Consider the following 16,031-nt stretch of genomic DNA (forward strand, 5'->3'; position numbering starts at 1 on the left):
GAGATGCCCATCCCACCTCGAGGGGCACCCCGAGGGCCCTAGCTCAATGCTTGACGGAGACCCGGTGCACCGCAGCGCCTCCTGGGGAATACCGTGGCGGCTCCCTGCCTTCGCCGCTCCAAAGGAGGCAACACCACCCCACTGGGCTAACAGGGGAGACTGGCCAGGGCCCCGCCACAACTCGAGAACCCACCGCCGCAAGTCGAGAAAACCCACGTGATGCCACGCCCATTGCGTGAGGAGGCACTTTTCCCGTGCAGGGCATGGAGAACATGCCCCAGCACCTCTCCCGGCTCAGAACGGGGCTTCACTCCGTGCGGGGGACACCAGGTGTCCCCCGAGATACCCGTGCCAACCCGCTAAGAAGGCAGGGCTTCCCGCCACAGCGCGAGAGCGTCCCGTGGCCCCCCCTCCCTGCGAGAAGGGGCCCTTTGTATCTGCAGCGACTCCAGAGCCATCCTGAGTGCTCTCTGGCCCTGCAAAGCAGGCTGGACTCCGTCTAGGCGGCCCCAGAGGTTCCCCGAGATCCCCGTGTCCCCACGCGAGTGGAACCCCGCGTCTCCAGGCACAGTTAAACAGCGATCCCACCTCCTCTACGCCACCTCTTCTCGAGAGGGGGGCCGCCGGCTTTGCCTCCACTCGACGGGAATCCCTACTTTCCTTCGCACCTCAAGAGGAGGCCTGTCACTTCTCCTGACGCTCCAGAGGAGGCCCCAAGACACCAGATCCGGCCCCAAGACCAAAGGTCCCCAAGGAAGCCCGCAATGGCACATGGGGCCACATTCCATTGCAGCGAATCGACGGTAAGCCCAGCTGCCCCTGGCAATGGCAAAGGAGGTCGGCACTTCCCAGAGGCAACAAGAGAAGCTCCCTGAGGAGCCTGGCATGGTATCCAGAGAGGCAACCCCCGCCTCCCGCTGCGACTCCAGGAAAAGCACGACCTTCGACCCTGCATTCGAGATGAAGCCCGGTTTCCCCTTACTGTGACCCGAGAGAAAGGCTGAGTCCCCGCGGCTCCCTTGATGCCACTCCAGAGATGCCCCGAGATGCCCATCCCACCTCGAGGGGCACCCCGAGGGTCCTAGCTCAATGCTTGCCGCGGACCCGGTGCGCTGCAGCGCCTCCTGGGGAAACCCAAGGCGGCTCCCTCCCCTCGCCGCTCCATAGGAGGCACCACGACCCCGCTGGGCTAATAGGGGCGACGGGCCAGGGTCCCCGCCGCAACTCGAGAACCCACCACCGCAAGTCGAGAAACCCCACGTGATGCCACGCCCACTGCGTGAGGAGGCGCTTTTCCCTTGCAGGGCGTGGAGAGCATGCCCCGGTACCTCTCCCGGCTCAGAACGGGGCTTCACTCCGTGCGGCCGACACCAGGTGTCCCCCGAGATAGCCGTGCCAACCGGTCAAGAAGGCAGGGCTTCCCGCCACAGCGCGAGAGCGTCCTGTGGGCCCCCCTCCGTGCGAGAAGGGGCCCTTTGTATCTGCAGCGACTCGAGAGCCATCTTGAGTGCTCTCTGGCCCTCAAAGGAGGCTGGACTCCCTCTAGGCGCCCCCAGAGGTTCCCCGAGATCCCCGTGTCCCCACGAGAGCGGAGCCCCGAGTCTCCAGGCGCGGCTCGACAGCGACCCCGCCTCGCCTACGCCACCTCTTCTCGAGAGGGGGGCCGCCGGCTTTGCCCCAACTCGACTGGAATCCCTACTTTCCTTCGCACCTCAAAAGGAGGCCTGTCACTTCTCCTGACGCTCCAGAGGAGGCCCCAAGACACCAGTTCTGGACCCAAGAACGAAGGTCCCCAAGGAAAACCGCAATGGCACATGGGGCCCCATTGCATCGCAGCGAATCGACGGGAAGCCCAGCTGCCCCTGGCAATGGCAAAGGAGGTCGGCACTTCCCAGAGGCAACAAGAGAAGCTCCCTGAGGAGCCTGGCATGGGATCCAGAGAGGCAACCCCCGCCTCCCGCTGCGACTCCAGGAAAAGCACGACCTTCGACCCTGCATTCGAGATGAAGCCCGATTTCCCCTTACTGTGACCCGAAAGAAAGGCTGAGTCCCCGCGGCTCCCTTGATGCCACCCCAGAGATGCCCCGAGAAGCCCATCCGACCTCGAGGGGCACCCCGAGGGTCCTAGCTCTATGCGTGCCGTGCCGCGGACCCTGTGCGCTGCAGCGCCTCCTGGAGAATCCCGAGGCAGCTCCCTCCCCTCGCCGCTCCAAAGGAGGCAACACCACCCCACTGGGCTAACAGGGGAGACTGGCCAGGGCCCCGCCACAACTCGAGAACCCACCGCCGCAAGTCAAGAAAACCCACGTGATGCCACGCCCATTGCGTGAGGAGGCACTTTTCCCATGCAGGGCATGGAGAGCATGCCCCGGCACCTCTCCCGTCTCAGAACGGGGCTTGACTCCGTGCGGGTGACACCAGGTGTCCCCCGAGATACCCGTGCCAAGCCGCTAAGAAGGCAGGGCTTCCCGCCACAGCGCGAGAGCGTCCCGTGGGCCCCCCTCCCTGCGAGAAGGGGCCCTTTGTATCTGCAGCGACTCGAGAGCCATCCTGAGTGCTCTCTGGCCCTGCAAAGCAGGCTGGACTCCGTCTAGGCGGCCCCAGAGGTGCCCCGAGATCCCCGTGTCCCCACGCGAGTGGAACCCCGCGTCTCCAGGCACAGTTAGACAGCGATCCCACCTCCCCTAGGCCACCTCTTCTCGAGAGGGGGGCCGCCGGCTTTGCCTCCACTCGACGAGAATCCCTACTTTCCTTCGCACCTCAAAAGGAGGCCTGTCACTTCTCCTGACGCTCCAGAGGAGGCCCCAAGACACCAGTTCTGGCCCCAAGAACGAAGGTCCCCAAGGAAAACCGCAATGGCACATGGGGCCCCATTGCATCGCAGCGAATCGACGGGAAGCCCAGCTGCCCCTGGCAATGGCAAAGGAGGTCGGCACTTCCCAGAGGCAACAAGAGAAGCTCCCTGAGGAGCCAGGCATGGGATCCAGAGAGGCAACCCCCGCCTCCCGCTGCGACTCCAGGAAAAGCACGACCTTCGACCCTGCATTCGAGATGAAGCCCGATTTCCCCTTACTGTGACCCGAGAGAAAGGCTGAGTCCCCGCGGCTCCCTTGATGCCACCCCAGAGATACCCCGAGAAGCCCATCCGACCTCGAGGGGCACCCCGAGGGTCCTAGCTCTATGCGTGCCGTGCCGCGGACCCTGTGCCCTGCAGCGCCTCCTGGGGAATCCCGAGGCAGCTCCCTCCCCTCGCCGCTCCAAAGGAGGCAACACCACCCCAGTGGGCTAACAGGGGTGACGAGCCAGGGCCCCGCCACAACTCAAGAACGCACCACCGCAAGTCGAGAAAACCCACGTGATGCCACGCCCATTGCGTGAGGAGGCACTTTTCCCGTGCAGGGCATGGAGAGCATGCCCCGGCACCTCTCCCGGCTCAGAACGGGGCTTGACTCCGTGCGGGTGGCACCAGGTTTCCCCCGAGATACCCGTACCAACCCGCCAAGAAGGCAGGGCTTCCCGCCACAGCGCGAGAGCGTCCCGTGGGCCCCCCTCCCTGCGAGAAGGGGCACTTTGTATCTGCAACGACTCGAGAGCCATCCTGAGTGCTCTCTGGCCCTGCAAAGCAGGCTGGACTCCGTCTAGGCAGCCCCAAAGGTTCCCCGAGATCCTCGTGTCCCCACGCGAGTGCAACCCCGAGTCTCCCGGCGCGGCTCGACAGCGACCCCGCCTCTCCTACGCCACCTCTTCTCGAGAGGGGGCCGCCGGCTTTGCCTCCACTCGACTGGAATTCCTACTTTCCTTCGCACCTGAAGAGGAGGCCTGTCCCTTCTCCTGATGCTCCAGAGGAGGCCCCAAGACAGCAGTTCCGGCCCCAAGTCCAAAGATCCCCAAGGAAGACCGCAATGGCACATGGGGCCCCATTGCATCGCAGCGAATCGACGGGAAGCCCAGCTGCCCCTGGCAATGGTAAAGGAGGCCGGCCGGCACTTCACAGAGGCAACAAGAGAGGCTCCCTGAGGCGCCTGGCATGGGATCCAGAGAGGCAACCCCCGCCTCCCGCTGCGACTCCAGGAAAAGCACGACCTTCGACCCTGCATTCGAGATGAAGCCCGGTTTCCCCGTGCTGTGACCCGAGAGAAAGGCTGAGTCCCCTCGGCTCCCTTGATGCCACTCCAGAGATGCCCCGAGATGCCCATCCCACCTCGAGGGGCACCCCGAGGGCCCTAGCTCAATGCTTGACGGAGACCCGGTGCACCGCAGCGCCTCCTGGGGAATACCGAGGCGGCTCCCTGCCCTCGCCGCTCCAAAGGAGGCAACACCACCCCACTGGGCTAACAGGGGAGACTGGCCAGGGCCCCGCCACAACTCGAGAACCCACCGCCGCAAGTCGAGAAAACCCACGTGATGCCACGCCCATTGCGTGAGGAGGCACTTTTCCCGTGCAGGACATGGAGAACATGCCCCGGCACCTCTCCCGGCTCAGAACGGGGCTTGACTCCGTGCGGGTGACACCAGGTGTCCCCCGAGATACCCGTGCCAACCCGCTAAGAAGGCAGGGCTTCCCGCCACAGCGCGAGAGCGTCCCGTGCGTCCCCCTCCCTGCGAGAAGGGGCCCTTTGTATCTGCAGCGACTCGAGAGCCATCCTCAGTGCTCTCTGGCCCTGCAAAGCAGGCTGGACTCCGTCTAGGCGGCCCCAGACGTGCCCCGAGATCCCCGTGTCCCCACGCGAGTGGAACCCCGCGTCTCCAGGCACAGTTAGACAGCGATCCCACCTCCCCTACGCCACCTCTTCTCGAGAGGGGGGCCGCCGGCTTTGCCTCCACTCGACGGGAATCCTTACTTTCCTTCGCACCTCAAGAGGAGGCCTGTCACTTCTCCTGACGCTCCAGAGGAGGCCCCAAGACACCAGATCCGGCCCCAAGGCCAAAGGTCCCCAAGGAAGCCCGCAATGGCACATGGGGCCACATTCCATTGCAGCGAATCGACGGGAAGCCCAGCTGCCCCTGGCAATGGCAAGGGAGGCCGGCACTTCCCAGAGGCAACGGGAGAAGCTCCCTGAGGAGCCTGGCATGGGATCCAGAGAGGCAACCCCCGCCTCCCACTGCGACTCCAGGAAAAGCACGACCTTCGACCCTGCATTCGAGATGAAGCCCGATTTCCCCTTACTGTGACCCCAGAGAAAGGCTGAGTCCCCGCGGCTCCCTTGATGCCACCCCAGAGATGCCCCGAGAAGCCCATCCGACCTCGAGGGGCACCCCGAGGGTCCTAGCTCTATGCCTGCTGCGGACCCTGTGCGCTGCAGCGCCTCCTGGGGAATCCCGAGGCAGCTCCCTCCCCTCGCCGCTCCATAGGAGGCACCACGACCCCGCTGGGCTAATAGGGGCGACGGGCCAGGGTCCCCGCCGCAACTCGAGTACCCACCGCCGCAAGTCGAGAAACCCCACGTGATGCCACGCCCACTGCGTGAGGAGGCGCTTTTCCCTTGCAGGGCGTGGAGAGCATGCCCCGGTACCTCTCCCGGCTCAGAACGGGGCTTCACTCCGTGCGGCCAACACCAGGTGTCCCCCGAGATACCCCTGCCAACCGGTCAAGAAGGCAGGGCTTCCCGCCACAGCGCGAGAGCGTCCTGTGGGCCCCCCTCCGTGCGAGAAGGGGCCCTTTGTATCTGCAGCGACTCGAGAGCCATCTTGAGTGCTCTCTGGCCCTCAAAGGAGGCTGGACTCCCTCTAGGCGCCCCCAGAGGTTCCCCGAGATCCCCGTGTCCCCACGAGAGCGGAGCCCCGAGTCTCCAGGCGCGGCTCGACAGCGACCCCGCCTCGCCTACGCCACCTCTTCTCGAGAGGGGGGCCGCCGGCTTTGCCTCCACTCGACTGGAATCCCTACTTTCCTTCGCACCTCAAAAGGAGGCCTGTCACTTCTCCTGACGCTCCAGAGGAGGCCCCAAGACACCAGTTCTGGCCCCAAGAACGAAGGTCCCCAAGGAAAACCGCAATGGCACATGGGGCCCCATTGCATCGCAGCGAATCGACGGGAAGCCCAGCTGCCCCTGGCAATGGCAAAGGAGGTCGGCACTTCCCAGAGGCAACAAGAGAAGCTCCCTGAGGAGCCTGGCATGGGATCCAGAGAGGCAACCCCCGCCTCCCGCTGCGACTCCAGGAAAAGCACGACCTTCGACCCTGCATTCGAGATGAAGCCCGATTTCCCCTTACTGTGACCCGAGAGAAAGGCTGAGTCCCCGCGGCTCCCTTGATGCCACCCCAGAGATGCCCCGAGAAGCCCATCCGACCTCGAGGGGCACCCCGAGGGTCCTAGCTCTATGCGTGCCGCGGACCCTGTGCGCTGCAGCGCCTCCTGGGGAATCCCGAGGCAGCTCCCTCCCCTCGCCGCTCCAAAGGAGGCAACACCACCCCAGTGGGCTAACAGGGGAGACGAGCCAGGGCCCCGCCACAACTCAAGAACCCACCACCGCAAGTCGAGAAAACCCACGTGATGCCACGCCCATTGCGTGAGGAGGCACTTTTCCCATGCAGGGCATGGAGAGCATGCCCCGGCACCTCTCCCGGCCCAGAACGGGGCTTGACTCCGTGCGGGTGGCACCAGGTTTCCCCCGAGATACCCGTACCAACCCGCCAAGAAGGCAGGGCTTCCCGCCACAGCGCGAGAGCGTCCCGTGGGCCCCCCTCCCTGCGAGAAGGGGCACTTTGTATCTGCAACGACTCGAGAGCCACCCTGAGTGCTCTCTGGCCCTGCAAAGCAGGCTGGACTCCGTCTAGGCAGCCCCAAAGGTTCCCCGAGATCCTCGTGTCCCCACGCGAGTGGAACCCCGAGTCTCCCGGCGCGGCTCGACAGCGACCCCGCCTCACCTACGCCACCTCTTCTCGAGAGGGGGGCCGCCGGCTTTGCCTCCACTCGACTGGAATTCCTACTTTCCTTCGCACCTGAAGAGGAGGCCTGTCCCTTCTCCTGATGCTCCAGAGGAGGCCCCAAGACAGCAGTTCCGGCCCCAAGTCCAAAGATCCCCAAGGAAGACCGCAATGGCACATGGGGCCCCATTGCATCGCAGCGAATCGACGGGAAGCCCAGCTGCCCCTGGCAATGGTAAAGGAGGCCGGCCGGCACTTCCCAGAGGCAACAAGAGAGGCTCCCTGAGGCGCCTGGCATGGGATCCAGAGAGGCAACCCCCGCCTCCCGCTGCGACTCCAGGAAAAGCACGACCTTCAACCCTGCATTCGAGATGAAGCCCGGTTTCCCCGTGCAGTGACCCGAGAGAAAGGCTGAGTCCCCTCGGCTCCCTTGATGCCACTCCAGAGATGCCCCGAGATGCCCATCCCACCTCGAGGGGCACCCCGAGGGCCCTAGCTCAATGCTTGACGGAGACCCGGTGCACCGCAGCGCCTCCTGGGGAATACCGAGGCGGCTCCCTGCCCTCGCCGCTCCAAAGGAGGCAACACCACCCCACTGGGCTAACAGGGGAGACTGGCCAGGGCCCCGCCACAACTCGAGAACCCACCGCCGCAAGTCGAGAAAACCCACGTGATGCCACGCCCATTGCGTGAGGAGGCACTTTTCCCGTACAGGGCATGGAGAACATGCCCCGGCACCTCTCCCGGCTCAGAACGGGGCTTGACTCCGTGCGGGTGACACCAGGTGTCCCCCGAGATACCCGTGCCAACCCGCTAAGAAGGCAGGGCTTCCCGCCACAGCGCGAGAGCGTCCCGTGCGTCCCCCTCCCTGCGAGAAGGGGCCCTTTGTATCTGCAGCGACTCGAGAGCCATCCTGAGTGCTCTCTGGCCCTGCAAAGCAGGCTGGACTCCGTCTAGGCGGCCCCAGAGGTGCCCCGAGATACCCGTGTCCCCACGCGAGTGGAACCCCGCGTCTCCAGGCACAGTTAGACAGCGATCCCACCTCCCCTACGCCACCTCTTCTCGAGAGGGGGGCCGCCGGCTTTGCCTCCACTCGACGGGAATCCCTACTTTCCTTCGCACCTCAAGAGGCCTGTCACTTCTCCTGACGCTCCAGAGGAGGCCCCAAGACACCAGATCCGGCCGCAAGGCCAAAGGTCCCCAAGGAAGCCCGCAATGGCACATGGGGCCACATTCCATTGCAGCGAATCGACGGGAAGCCCAGCTGCCCCTGGCAATGGCAAGGGAGGCCGGCACTTCCCAGAGGCAACAGGAGAAGCTCCCTGAGGAGCCTGGCATGGGATCCAGAGAGGCAACCCCCGCCTCCGGCTGCGACTCCAGGAAAAGCACGACCTTCGACCCTGCATTCGAGATGAAGCCCGGTTTCCCCTTACTGTGACCCGAGAGAAAGGCTGAGTCCCCGCGGCTCCCTTGATGCCACTCCAGAGATGCCCCGAGATGCCCATCCCACCTCGAGGGGCACCCCGAGGGTCCTAGCTCAATGCTTGCCGTGGACCCGGTGCGCTGCAGCGCCTCCTGGGGAAACCCAAGGCGGCTCCCTCCCCTCGCCGCTCCATAGGAGGCACCACGACCCCGCTGGGCTAATAGGGGCGACGGGCCAGGGTCCCCGCCGCAACTCGAGAACCCACCGCCGCATGTCGAGAAACCGCACGTGATGCCACGCCCACTGCGTGAGGAGGCGCTTTTCCCTTGCAGGGCGTGGAGAGCATGCCCCGGTACCTCTCCCGGCTCAGAACGGGGCTTCACTCCGTGCGGCCGACACCAGGTGTCCCCCGAGATACCCGTGCCAACCGGTCAAGAAGGCAGGGCTTCCCGCCACAGCGCGAGAGCGTCCTGTGGGCCCCCCTCCGTGCGAGAAGGGGCCCTTTGTATCTGCAGCGACTCGAGAGCCATCTTGAGTGCTCTCTGGCCCTCAAAGGAGGCTGGACTCCCTCTAGGCGCCCCCAGAGGTTCCCCGAGATCCCCGTGTCCCCACGAGAGCGGAGCCCCGAGTCTCCAGGCGCGGCTCGACAGCGACCCCGCCTCGCCTACGCCACCTCTTCTCGAGAGGGGGGCCGCTGGCTTTGCCTCCACTCGACTGGAATCCCTACTTTCCTTCGCACCTCAAAAGGAGGCCTGTCACTTCTCCTGACGCTCCAGAGGAGGCCCCAAGACACCAGTTCTGGCCCCAAGAACGAAGGTCCCCAAGGAAAACCGCAATGGCACATGGGGCCCCATTGCATCGCAGCGAATCGACGGGAAGCCCAGCTGCCCCTGGCAATGGCAAAGGAGGTCGGCACTTCCCAGAGGCAACAAGAGAAGCTCCCTGAGGAGCCTGGCATGGGATCCAGAGAGGCAACCCCCGCCTCCCGCTGCAACTCCAGGAAAAGCACGACCTTCGACCCTGCATTCGAGATGAAGCCCGATTTCCCCTTACTGTGACCCGAGAGAAAGGCTGAGTCCCCGCGGCTCCCTTGATGCCACCCCAGAGATGCCCCGAGAAGCCCATCCGACCTCGAGGGGCACCCCGAGGGTCCTAGCTCTATGCGTGCCGCGGACCCTGTGCGTTGCAGCGCCTCCTGGGGAATCCCGAGGCAGCTCCCTCCCCTCGCCGCTCCAAAGGAGGCAACACCACCCCAGTGGGCTAACAGGGGAGACGAGCCAGGGCCCCGCCACAACTCGAGAACCCACCGCCGCAGGTTGAGAAAACCCACGTGATGCCACGCCCATTGCGTGAGGAGGCACTTTTCCCGTGCAGGGCATGGAGAGCATGCCCCGGCACCTCTCCCGGCTCAGAACGGGGCTTGACTCCGTGCGGGTGGCACCAGGTTTCCCCCGAGATACCCGTACCAACCCGCCAAGAAGGCAGGGCTTCCCGCCACAGCGCGAGAGCGTCCCGTGGGCCCCCCTCCCTGCGAGAAGGGGCACTTTGTATCTGCAACGACTCGAGAGCCATCCTGAGTGCTCTCTGGCCCTGCAAAGCAGGCTGGACTCCGTCTAGGCAGCCCCAAAGGTTCCCCGAGATCCTCGTGTCCCCACGCGAGTGGAACCCCGAGTCTCCCGGCGCGGCTCGACAGCGACCACGCCTCTCCTACGCCACCTCTTCTCGAGAGGGGGGCCGCCGGCTTTGCCTCCACTCGACTGGAATTCCTACTTTCCTTCGCACCTGAAGAGGAGGCCTGTCCCTTCTCCTGATGCTCCAGAGGAGGCCCCAAGACAGCAGTTCCGGCCCCAAGTACAAAGATCCCCAAGGAAGACCGCAATGGCACATGGGGCCCCATTGCATCGCAGCGAATCGACGGGAAGCCCAGCTGCCCCTGGCAATGGTAAAGGAGGCCGGCCGGCACTTCCCAGAGGCAACAAGAGAGGCTCCCTGAGGCGCCTGGCATGGGATCCAGAGAGGCAACGCCCGCCTCCCGCTGCGACTCCAGGAAAAGCACGACCTTCGACCCTGCATTCGAGATGAAGCCCGGTTTCCCCGTCCTGTGACCCGAGAGAAAGGCTGAGTCCCCTCGGCTCCCTTGATGCCACTCCAGAGATGCCCCGAGATGCCCATCCCACCTCGAGGGGCACCCCGAGGGCCCTAGCTCAATGCTTGACGGAGACCCGGTGCACCGCAGCGCCTCCTGGGGAATACCGAGGCGGCTCCCTGCCCTCGCCGCTCCAAAGGAGGCAACACCACCCCACTGGGCTAACAGGGGAGACTGGCCAGGGCCCCGCCACAACTCGAGAACCCACCGCCGCAAGTCGGGAAAACCCACGTGATGCCACGCCCATTGCGTGAGGAGGCACTTTTCCCGTACAGGGCATGGAGAACATGCCCCGGCACCTCTCCCGGCTCAGAAGGGGGCTTGACTCCGTGCGGGTGACACCAGGTGTCCCCCGAGATACCCGTGCCAACCCGCTAAGAAGGCAGGGCTTCCCGCCACAGCGCGAGAGCGTCCCGTGCGTCCCCCTCCCTGCGAGAAGGGGCCCTTTGTATCTGCAGCGACTCGAGAGCCATCCTGAGTGCTCTCTGGCCCTGCAAAGCAGGCTGGACTCCGTCTAGGCGGCCCCAGAGGTGCCCCGAGATCCCCGTGTCCCCACGCGAGTGGAACCCCGCGTCTCCAGGCACAGTTAGACAGCGATCCCACCTCCCCTACGCCACCTCTTCTCGAGAGGGGGGCCGCCGGCTTTGCCTCCACTCGACGGGAATCCCTACTTTCCTTCGCACCTCAAGAGGAGGCCTGTCACTTCTCCTGACGCTCCAGAGGAGGCCCCAAGACACCAGATCCGGCCCCAAGGCCAAAGGTCCCCAAGGAAGCCCGCCATGGCACATGGGGCCACATTCCATTGCAGCGAATCGACGGGAAGCCCAGCTGCCCCTGGCAATGGCAAGGGAGGCCGGCACTTCCAAGAGGCAACAGGAGAAGCTCCCTGAGGAGCCTGGCATGGGATCCAGAGAGGCAACCCCCGCCTCCCGCTGCGACTCCAGGAAAAGCACGACCTTCGACCCTGCATTCGGGATGAAGCCCGGTTTCCACTTACTGTGACCCGAGAGAAAGGCTGAGTCCCCGCGGCTCCCTTGATGCCACTCCAGAGATGCCCCGAGATGCCCATCCCACCTCGAGGGGCACCCCGAGGGTCCTAGCTCAATGCTTGCCGCGGACCCGGTGCGCTGCAGCGCCTCCTGGGGAAACCCAAGGCGGCTCCCTCCCCTCGCCGCTCCATAGGAGGCACCACGACCCCGCTGGGCTAATAGGGGCGACGGGCCAGGGTCCCCGCCGCAACTCGAGAACCCACCGCCGCAAGTCGAGAAACCCCATGTGATGCCACGCCCACTGCGTGAGGAGGCCCTTTTCCCTTGCAGGGCGTGGAGAGCATGCCCCGGTACCTCTCCCGGCTCAGAACGGGGCTTCACTCCGTGCGGCCGACACCAGGTGTCCCCCGAGATAGCCGTGCCAACCGGTCAAGAAGGCAGGGCTTCCCGCCACAGCGCGAGAGCGTCCTGTGGGCCTCCCTCCGTGCGAGAAGGGGCCCTTTGTATCTGCAGCGACTCGAGAGCCATCTTGAGTGCTCTCTGGCCCTCAAAGGAGGCTGGACTCCCTCTAGGCGCCCCCAGAGGTTCCCCGAGATCCCCGTGTCCCCACGAGAGCGGAGCCCCGAGTCTCCAGGCGCGGCTCGACAGCGACCCCGCCTCGCCTACGCCACTTCTTCTCGAGAGGGGGGCCGCCGGCTTTGCCTCCACTCGACTGGAATCCCTACTTTCCTTTGCACCTCAAAAGGAGGCCTGTCACTTCTCCTGATGCTCCAGAGGAGGCCCCAAGACAGCAGTTCCGGCCCCAAGTCCAAAGATCCCCAAGGAAGACCGCAATGGCACATGGGGCCCCATTGCATCGCAGCGAATCGACGGGAAGCCCAGCTGCCCCTGGCAATGGTAAAGGAGGCCGGCCGGCACTTCCCAGAGGCAACAAGAGAGGCTCCCTGAGGCGCCTGGCATCGGATCCAGAGAGGCAACCCCCGCCTCCCGCTGCGACTCCAGGAAAAGCACGACCTTCGACCCTGCATTCGAGATGAAGCCCGGTTTCCCCGTCCTGTGACCCGAGAGAAAGGCTGAGTCCCCTCGGCTCCCTTGATGCCACTCAAGAGATGCCCCGAGATGCCCATCCCACCTCGAGGGGCACCCCGAGGGCCCTAGCTCAATGCTTGACGGAGACCCGGTGCACCGCAGCGCCTCCTGGGGAATACCGAGGCGGCTCCCTGCCCTCGCCGCTCCAAAGGAGGCAACACCACCCCACTGGGCTAACAGGGGAGACTGGCCAGGGCCCCGCCACAACTCGAGAACCCACCGCCGCAAGTCGAGAGAACCCACGTGATGCCACGCCCATTGCGTGAGGAGGCACTTTTCCCGTGCAGGGCATGGAGAGCATGCCCCGGCACCTCTCCCGTCTCAGAACGGGGCTTGACTCCGTGCGGGTGACACCAGGTGTCCCCCGAGATACCCGTGCCAACCCGCTAAGAAGGCAGGGCTTCCCGCCACAGCGCGAGAGCGTCCCGTGGGCCCCCCTCCCTGCGAGAAGGGGCCCTTTGTATCTGCAGCGACTCGAGAGCCATCCTGAGTGCTCTCTGGCCCTGCAAAGCAGGCTGGACTCCGTCTAGGCGGCCCCAGAGGTGCCCCGAGATCCCCGTGTCCCCACGCGAGTGGAACCCCGCATCTCCAGGCACAGTTAGACAGCGATCCCACCTCCCCTACGCCACCTCTTCTCGAGAGGGGGGCCGCCGGCTTTGCCTCCACTCGACGGGAATCCCTACTTTCCTTCGCACCTCAAGAGGAGGCCTGTCACTTCTCCTGACGCTCCAGAGGAGGCCCCAAGACACCAGATCCGGCCCCAAGGCCAAAGGTCCCCAAGGAAGCCCGCAATGGCACATGGGGCCACATTCCATTGCAGCGAATCGACGGGAAGCCCAGCTGCCCCTGGCAATGGCAAGGGAGGCCGGCACTTCCCAGAGGCAACAGGAGAAGCTCCCTGAGGAGCCTGGCATGGGATCCAGAGAGGCAACCCCCGCCTCCCGCTGCGACTCCAGGAAAAGCACGACCTTCGACCCTGCATTCGAGATGAAGCCCGGTTTCCCCTTACTGTGACCCGAGAGAAAGGCTGAGTCCCCGCGGCTCCCTTGATGCCACTCCAGAGATGCCCCGAGATGCCCATCCCACCTCGAGGGGCACCCCGAGGGTCCTAGCTCAATGCTTGCCGCGGACCCGGTGCGCTGCAGCGCCTCCTGGGGAAACCCAAGGCGGCTCCCTCCCCTCGCCGCTCCATAGGAGGCACCACGACCCCCCTGGGCTAATAGGGGCGACGGGCCAGGGTCCCCGCCGCAACTCGAGAACCCACCGCCGCAAGTCGAGAAACCCCACGTGATGCCACGCCCACTGCGTGAGGAGGCGCTTTTCCCTTGCAGGGCGTGGAGAGCATGCCCCGGTACCTCTCCCGGCTCAGAACGGGGCTTCACTCCGTGCGGCCGACACCAGGTGTCCCCCGAGATAGCCGTGCAAACCGGTCAAGAAGGCAGGGCTTCCCGCCACAGCGCGAGAGCGTCCTGTGGGCACCCCTCCGTGCGAGAAGGGGCCCTTTGTATCTGCAGCGACTCGAGAGCCATCTTGAGTGCTCTCTGGCCCTCAAAGGAGGCTGGACTCCCTCTAGGCGCCCCCAGAGGTTCCCCGAGATCCCCGTGTCCCCACGAGAGCGGAGCCCCGAGTCTCCAGGCGCGGCTCGACAGCGACCCCGCCTCGCCTACGCCACCTCTTCTCGAGAGGGGGGCCGCCGGCTTTGCCTCCACTCGACTGAAACCCCTACTTTCCTTCGCACCTCAAAAGGAGGCCTGTCACTTCTCCTGATGCTCCAGAGGAGGCCCCAAGACACCAGTTCCGGCCCCAAGTCCAAAGATCCCCAAGGAAGACCGCAATGGCACATGGGGCCCCATTGCATCGCAGCGAATCGACGGGAAGCCCAGCTGCCCCTGGCAATGGCAAAGGAGGTCGGCACTTCCCAGAGGCAACAAGAGAAGCTCCCTGAGGAGCCTGGCATGGGATCCAGAGAGGCAACCCCCGCCTCCCGCTGCGACTCCAGGAAAAGCACGACCTTCGACCCTGCATTCGAGATGAAGCCCGATTTCCCCTTACTGTGACCCGAGAGAAAGGCTGAGTCCCCGCGGCTCCCTTGATGCCACCCCAGAGATGCCCCGAGAAGCCCATCCGACCTCGAGGGGCACCCCGAGGGTCCTAGCCCTATGCGTGCCGTGCCGCGGACCCTGTGCGCTGCAGCGCCTCCTGGGGAATCCCGAGGCAGCTCCCTCCCCTCGCCGCTCCAAAGGAGGCAACACCACCCCAGTGGGCTAACAGGGGAGACGAGCCAGGGCCCCGCCACAACTCAAGAACCCACCACCGCAAGTCGAGAAAACCCACGTGATGCCACGCCCATTGCGTGAGGAGGCACTTTTCCCGTGCAGGGCATGGAGAGCATGCCCCGGCACCTCTCCCGGCTCAGAACGGGGCTTGACTCCGTGCGGGTGGCACCAGGTTTCCCCCGAGATACCCGTACCAACCCGCCAAGAAGGCAGGGCTTCCCGCCACAGCGCGAGAGTGTCCCGTGGGCCCCCCTCCCTGCGAGAAGGGGCACTTTGTATCTGCAACGACTCGAGAGCCATCCTGAGTGCTCTCTGGCCCTGCAAAGCAGGCTGGGCTCCGTCTAGGCAGCCCCAAAGGTTCCCCGAGATCCTCGTGTCCCCACGCGAGTGCAACCCTGAGTCTCCCGGCGCGGCTCGACAGCGACCCCGCCTCTCCTACGCCACCTCTTCTCGAGAGGGGGGCCGCCGGCTTTGCCTCCACTCGACTGGAATTCCTACTTTCCTTCGCACCTGAAGAGGAGGCCTGTCCCTTCTCCTGATGCTCCAGAGGAGGCCCCAAGACAGCAGTTCCGGCCCCAAGTCCAAAGATCCCCAAGGAAGACCGCAATGGCACATGGGGCCCCATTGCATCGCAGCGAATCGACGGGAAGCCCAGCTGCCCCTGGCAATGGTAAAGGAGGCCGGCCGGCACTTCCCAGAGGCAACAAGAGAGGCTCCCTGAGGCGCCTGGCATCGGATCCAGAGAGGCAACCCCCGCCTCCCGCTGCGACTCCAGGAAAAGCACGACCTTCGACCCTGCATTCGAGATGAAGCCCGGTTTCCCCGGCCTGTGACCCGAGAGAAAGGCTGAGTCCCCTCGGCTCCCTTGATGCCACTCCAGAGATGCCCCGAGATGCCCATCCCACCTCGAGGGGCACCCCGAGGGCCCTAGCTCAATGCTTGACGGAGACCCGGTGCACCGCAGCGCCTCCTGGGGAATACCGAGGCGGCTCCTTGCCCTCGCCGATCCAAAGGAGGCAACACCACCCCACTGGGCTAACAGGGGAGACTGGCCAGGGCCCCGCCACAACTCGAGAACCCACCGCCGCAAGTCGGGAAAACCCACGTGATACCACGCCCATTGCGTGAGGAGGCAATTTTCCCGTGCAGGGCATGGAGAGCATGCCCCGGCACCTCTCCTGGCTCAGAACGGGGCTTGACTCCGTGCGGGTGACACCAGGTGTCCCCCGAGATACCCGTGCCAA

This window comes from Giraffa tippelskirchi, chromosome 14 (genome assembly GCF_054371585.1).
Source record: "Giraffa tippelskirchi isolate mGirTip1 chromosome 14, T2T-mGirTip1v1.2.pri, whole genome shotgun sequence".
Classification (NCBI taxonomy): domain Eukaryota; kingdom Metazoa; phylum Chordata; class Mammalia; order Artiodactyla; family Giraffidae; genus Giraffa; species Giraffa tippelskirchi.